Genomic DNA, 7,835 nt, shown 5'->3' with positions numbered 1-7,835 from the left:
AGTTTTAGTGAAAAATCCGATGTCAAAACTATCGGTATTTTTAAACAGGTATTTTGAGTACTTATTACTTATTCTAGTTATTTTTACTCCGATTTCTGTACTTAAAGTGACTTTTCCAACTTCCACCTGGAATATAGTACAGAACTGGGGGGGTTAAAATGGCCACATCGAAGCAATTCGTCTAAGAAAGCAATGTTGCAATTTGACATTTGCGCATATAAATGTCAAATAGCAATATTGCTTTCTTAGATGAATGGCTTCGATGTGGCCATTTTAACCCCCCTGATGTACCGCGTCGGATTTAAAAGACTGAAACTTTATTTCGTAGTAATAATATCCATGACTGTATTTAATAAAGCCATTTTGCTTCGATTTTTATCGTAAAGCGTTTGTGATAAAAACTTTTAATGTATTTCGTTATGAGCCAGTGTTATGTATGAATTTTGAAAAATCAATTAGTGCCATTTTAAAACCCTTTTTAATCCTGACGGTTGAACAATTTTTTAAACAAAATTATTTTCCAGTCCCAATCAAATTTGTTGTAAAATGTATTTTACATCTGTAAATATATTATGGCCTTTATGTATTATTTTAAGTTATTTATGTGAATGTAGTATTTTAATTGTAAATCTTAGTTAAACAATTTAATTGAAATCAGCTGAACTTATCTGAATCTCAAATCTTATTGTTGTATAATAATTAACAAATGTACCTTTTGAAATTATATTTCGTCCAGTGACCGCGTTTTGGGGTTCATACATTATTATTATGATATTGGTTGTACATTAAGCAGTATCTATTTATAATTAAATATTGATTAGTTGTTACTAAAAATACAAAATTGATCAAAAATATGGCAACTGTAGTTTCAATCATATATTTTTACTATTCCTTTGTCCTTATATCTATATTATAAACCAGGTCCTTATATTATAAACTTTAGCTTCACACCATATAAATGGTTCTGTAAAAGTGTAAAAGCACTATTAGTTTACCTGTAAACCTAGAGAGATAACAAACCAACGAAAAATTATGGACTAGACAGTACACAATTATTAGTAAGTAAGTAAATATACATAATTAACGCATCACAATGAAGTTGTAAACGCACTTGCGCGTATGCGCACCTGTAGCAGTCATTTCGGGCTCTTTCATGCTTCAGATGGGAGGCATAGACAGTACGAACATCACTGTTGACACATACTGTATAAATAGTCTGAGAATGAGTTGGTTAACAAGGCGAAGTCCAGGCAGCGTGGTCACTACGGTTGGTCGAGGGACACCTGTGCCCAGTAGTGCGACGTGAGTCGTAACGGTCCCGGTCCCGGTCGGGTGGTCGGTTTGAATCCCGACGGAGACATAATCACAAAAATTACTCTATAGCCCCTAGTTTTGGTTATGACGCAGGCTCGATTGTTCGAAAGTAACGTTACGTTCGGTACTGTAGTTGTTACATGAACCAAGTCAGGGGCCTATGTCGGCGACCCAGTAGTAACCCTGACACCAGGGTTGATGAGGTTTGGTCACTGATCTGTCAACATACTGCTTCTTCTACATAAAAGAGAAGAAGCAGTAAAACGTATAATAATGCTGTGTAGGTACGTTATCTCGACTGCCTTCGATTAGGGTCATCAATCTGAAAACGATGTAATCTCGCTCACTCGATATGCTCGAGATGCTAAGCTGAATGCAGTTTACTAAGAATATGAACAAAACGTGAAATGGAACGTTACGATACTTTAATGGCAAAGTACAACAATGTTTTTGGACTTTTTGGTGGGAAAGTGACGGTTGCTTTCTTCTTTGAATCATCTAAATAATTAATACGAAATGGCGTTTTGTGGTTAATGATCGCATTAAGTTAGGCGGAAAACATTCGCGATATCGGAATATTCAATAAACTATAGACTTTTGAGTTAATTTATTTGGAGTTCGGGGTAGTCTGCTACGAGGGTGGGGGCTTAGGTTTCATCATTCATCGTCATCACCTTTCATTATTTAATTAATCATCATCAAGAATAAAATACATAAGACATGACTGTATTGGTATAGTACCATTTTTCCCTTCGGGAAAAACCAAAAATAAAAAAAAACAACACTGTTTTTGTTCCGATGAAATGTCAACTTGACCCGTTATTGGCAAGTACATGTTATAGTCAAATGCAACCTCCGCAGTTGTCTCCGTTCGATAAAGTATAATGTTTTCATTTCGAAATTTATGCCTGAATGTTTCTTAAACGCGAAATGTCATATCTCGACCCCTTCGTTTTGCTCGGAACCGTATAGTCTGAACGGATGTTATTGGCTGTCGATTTTTGCTTGGATTATCGGATAGTATTGGCTTTTCCTAACTAGTGAATGTCATCCGAGGCAAATTAGAAAATTAAATTAAGCCCCTTTTCCTATGAGTGCAACTTCGACATATAGTTATACTTATGGGCTGATAACAAGGCCTTGCAAACGATTACGAAAAACGACAGTGTAATCGAATAAACTAGGTATAAGGATTGTCGTATGAAAATTTGCGTATTTCCCTTTTATCTGACGCTACGTTTATACTTGCTTATCTGTTGCAAAATTAAAGAAAAAAATATGTTTTTGGTGGTTTTGTTCACCCTTAGCAATTATCGCATTATTTGAATGCAAACGAATGTTTACTTGCATGTTCATTAACTATTTGATTACTCGTGTCGTTTATCAGAATTTTGAATTGAGAAGTAGAAGATAGGTTTTATTGTTGTTTTGTTCACGCGACAAAACAAAGTTTAGTTCTGAATTCAAATTTTGATGGGTACACGATAGATGTGATAATTGATGATCAAAATTAGCATTCCAAATTAGCGTTTGTATTTGGAAATGCGATGATATCCGAGAGACATTTAGAAAATAGAAGCACTGTACTGTATTTAGGTACGTTATGTTACTATATAAAACAATTTTATTGTCTTATTCCACCGCCAAGAATCTTCTGCAGGACTATGGTGCAATTTTCTGAAACGACTTTATCCTCCGTAGAGTTCTTTCCATAGTGAGTCTTATAACGTCGTTGTACGGTTCAGTTCGTTAAAGAGGAGGATGTCGAAAGTGAAAAGTTGTTCGGTGTTGGTGGTCGATGCAGCCGCGGGCGCAAGCAGGCTGGTTCCCACGAGTATCGGGCGCGTTGGAAAATTTATGTTTATGAACTGAGAAATCTGTCATAAGGTATACGAATGGCGTGGCTGAATCTGAAATAGCGTGAATAATTTTTCACGCGAAACGATTTTTACGTTTTACAAGTGCGCAAAGGAATTTCCTTTCCGATGCTCGCCGTGTCCGATTCGTAACAAAGACGCGATTGCGACGTGTCAATAGTGCACAGTTTGCGTAACGGTTTTTGTTTTTGTTACATAAATACATGTAACTTTGTCTGTAACAAAAACCTTTACGCAAACTGTGCACTATACACACATACAAACTGTTACGCCAAGTCAAGTAAAGGCAAAATAACTTTGCAGCCACTACTGATCCGATCCGTAATACATATGTATATTATGGTGACAACTTCAGAAGGACCATCGATTTATTTATATTATATTAAATTTTGATGACAAGGTTTATAAAAAAAAGACTGCAGTTTACTTGTATAACATTTTATTTTTTAATTTTGTTTTATATTTTATGGATTTTTTTTCTGAAATAAAGCTTTATTATTATTATTTTAAATATGCCTTTTTGCATTAATGGCAAACTTTCATTACCATGGCAACCCCACAATTATTTATGCGTGTGGCAATATAATTTTATATGTCAAATCAAGTGTCATACTCTAAATTCTGAGGCTCTTTGTTTTGTATGAGAGACGTTTGTCTGAACTAGGTTCTCTTAGTAGTCTGTGCATAAATAAAAAGTTCTCGCAAGGAGATTGTTTCTTAAAATCTTCAGCGCTTCACGTTTTGTTCATGCCGTCATATACACTTTAATTTGTTGTTTTCTTTCTAATTATAGCACGTACACATAAAATCTTTTCACGTACACTATGTACGTAGTACGTACATCAAACTATACTTCAATTTACAGGAAGAAAACATCTCGAAGTATGCAAACTGAGTGGCTCCGCTGGGGAGTATGCTCTCCAGCGAAGCCACTTTAATTTGTTGTTTTCTTTCTAATTATAGCACGTACACATAAAATCTTTTCACGTACACTATGTACATGGTACGTACAGTAATCTATATCGTTTTCAACTGAATTGGAGGTGGTGGCCCCGCGACAGAGCATCACACAAATAAATACTAAAGCAGTTTAGGTGGTGTCCTGTCTTACTTACTGCCTATATTGACACATACCCATTATAATGGTGCGTCAATTTAGCAAAGGTCTTATCTACCTCCTATTGGCGCCTCTGTCAATGTCTTTCTTTTCATCACTTGCTTAAAAAAATATAGCTAAAGGCGTTTTATTCGTTCTCATGCGGTCTGCACGAGTATAAAAACAATATTTCATAGATAATAAAATTTTGAGTAAAATGTAAATTGTTATTATATACTGGTACTTACCTACATAAATAACACACATATTTATCGATAACATTTTTATATTCTTGTTACAGTCGGTTTGACGCAAAATCCACATTAGTTTTTTCTTTATATATAATATTTTATATAAAATTAAAGTAGATAGTTGAAATGTATTTTCGCTTTAAATATTTATATGCATTGTTTATATTATGTATAGTAAGGTTGACGAAAGGTGAATTCAAATTTGTTATGTACACTTATTATGTTGACTACTTCTTATATTGTATTGCTAAAATTCCATCAATATAGATTACTAAAGGTTAGGTTGGGTGTTAATTAAATAAGTACGAAAAAACATTCCGCTGCTGCTTAATATTATTTAGCACATTATCATATATAATCCATCTTAAAATGTCGTACCAAAAGTAGCTGTAAGTCGTCTTCCGATTACTTGTGGCTCTTCCACCCCATTAGGAATTACAGGCGTGAATTTATGTTAACATAACCTGTCAATTTCTGGGGATTTAGCCAAGTTGCAAACGATTATGACAATTGACAGTGACAGTGATAATGATTGACATAAGGTTATCATCTCCCTAGCGATATTCCTATAGTTTGCACAGGGTCCGCTTACCTAACCTGAAGATTTGACAGGTCCGGTTTTTTACAGAAGCGACTGCCTGTCTGGCCTTCCAACCCGCGAAGGGAATACCAGCCCAACACAAGGTCACATACCTCCGAAACGCATTTCTCTGGTATGTGAGTTTCCGCACGATGTTTTCCTACACGCTGAGCACACGTGCTAATCACTTATGATCCATACAAAGTCGAAACATGATTTCGAAAATCATAAGTTTAGGTCCATTCTGGATTCGAACCTACGATCTTACAGTAAGAGTCAAGCGTTCTTCCAACTAAGCTACCACGGGTCACGGCACGGGATTGACATAAGGTATCATGACCAAATGATGATGAAATATACCTTAGAAAGCTGTCGGAGGTCTGTGTTGCTGTATGAAATATATTGAATCTTGAAGTCTATATTTCTTTTCAGAAAGCCATCATTGTGAACCAACTGATTTACCATTATCAGCAGAGCGTGGATTCCAATTCACAGAGGAGGAATATGAAAAGTTCAAAATATGGCCTCGTGGAGATATTCCATACTACATCGACTCTTTATCGTTTGGTTAGTTCACATTCATGGCGATAAGCGCTGAATGAGGGAAATAGTCCACTGCGCTGACGACTTCAACACCAACCGTATTGGAGTCCTAAATTTTTATTTTCGCGAGCTTACTCACCTCTATGACTAGACTAGTTAGATCGTCATTTTAGATAATCCAAAAGCAGCAATTTGTTTTAGCTATCAGCACAAAACTTTTATAATATATTTTCAGACATTGGTCTTCAAGAAAAAATTAATGAGTACCTCAGAACAATAAGTGCTGAATCTAGTCTTACATTTATTAAACTATTCCATCCACCTGAAGACGGCAATGATAGATGGTTGTTGTTTGTTAATCGCCAAGCTGCCCTTGAGTGCGTAGACTACTCTCCTAAAAATTTCACTACTGAAGGTGTACAGGTAATTAACGACTCGACGTCTCATCATGAACCTCCTGTACTTCCCACTCTAAGTGGGTCGGCACAACATAATATTCCTCTTCTATTCATTTCTGACAGTCGTCATCTCAGTACTCACACCATTCACACACCAGTACTCACACCAGTACTCCCACTAGTACTCACACCAGTACTCACACCAGTACTCACACCAGTACTCACACCAGTACTCATACCAGTACTCATACCAGTACTCACACCAGTACTCACATCAGTACTCACACCAGTACTCACACCAGTACTCACACCAGTACTCACACCAGTACTCACACCTGTACTCACACCAGTACTCACACCAGTACTCACACCAGTACTCACACCTGTACTCACACCAGTACTCACACCATCTCAGTACTCACATCATCCTTCTTCACACAATTCATCCACACTTTCTTGGGTCGTCCTCTATCTCTGTATCCATCCACATACATACAACATGTCTGTTGCTCCTGGTGTAGACATCTAGGGGTTTTAATTACAAATTGTTTTACTTACATTTGACCACAAATTATCCTGAGGTTTTACCAAAACTGCACAATAAGCCGTTGGTCCCGCGTTGTATGTATTGTGGGTCGATAACAGTCGACACTACCCTGGTGTCAGGGTTATTATTGATCCTCCATAGGCTCCTCTTTACATGGCTCGCGGAAAGTAACGATATGTATTTTGTTCTCAAAAGAAAAAAAATCGAAAGACTTTTTTTTTGGTCTAACAAAACATGTTCAATTTGAATTTAAAATATTAACATTAAGAATTAAACTGACATTGTATTTTGAGAGGTGTTTCGATTTTTTTTGATGAGAAGTGTAGTAATCAAAATAAGTACAGATCCCGAGTAACGACTCAATGTCTTCCGAAGGACTACGACGGAATCACCTCACTTGTGGACAATCAGGTGATTCAGCCTGCAATGCCCAAAAACAAAGGACAATCTAACAAAGTGATTAGTGCCATGCACGTTGTAGTCAAAAATTGAAACCAAAACCTAATTGTGAGCGGACTCTATAACCACTGCGTTGCTGATGTCGCGAACTTACGTATCTGCAATTTTTGTACAACTGATTTACACCTTTTACAATATTGTCAATAAAACATAAATCACGTTAGCAAAATATTACAGATACGTTATTTAGCAAAGTCATCCACTACTGGACCCAAGAGATTAATAATAATAAAAAGATAAATAGTTTGATAGATAGATAGATTGAGTAATGATATTTGAATAAGGTGACATGGATGTATTTTTCAGAGAGTAATACTGGGGTACGACTGTATAGCTACACCGAAAGCTTTAGGTGCAACAGTTCTGGCGCTAGTTGGCATATCACCCATGCACAATAGTCCTTATCGAGATGATTACATTACTGTTGACATGGACAACATTATTCCTGGTAACCGTTCTACGTATATACAGTGACACCGCAACGAAAACTTTGGAGAATGATTCAGACTATAATTCTGAATTAAGTGGAATTGCCGGAATATCCATGAAAATTTTAATGCTTTTTTTTAAGTTATTCTCAGTCGCATATTGTTCTTTAAGCTGCACAGAATCCAAATTTGAAGTACTTAACAAAAAAAATTACAGATATAAAAACTATGACGCAAATCAATTAACCGTAAACGTAGTCTAGCGACTATTTTCTAACTCAAAATCTTAATTAAACATTTCCGACAATAATAACCTACCCAATGAATACAAACAAATAGATG

This window comes from Pectinophora gossypiella, chromosome 1 (genome assembly GCF_024362695.1).
Source record: "Pectinophora gossypiella chromosome 1, ilPecGoss1.1, whole genome shotgun sequence".
NCBI lineage: Eukaryota > Metazoa > Arthropoda > Insecta > Lepidoptera > Gelechiidae > Pectinophora > Pectinophora gossypiella.
Note: the sequence above shows the minus strand (reverse complement) of the source record.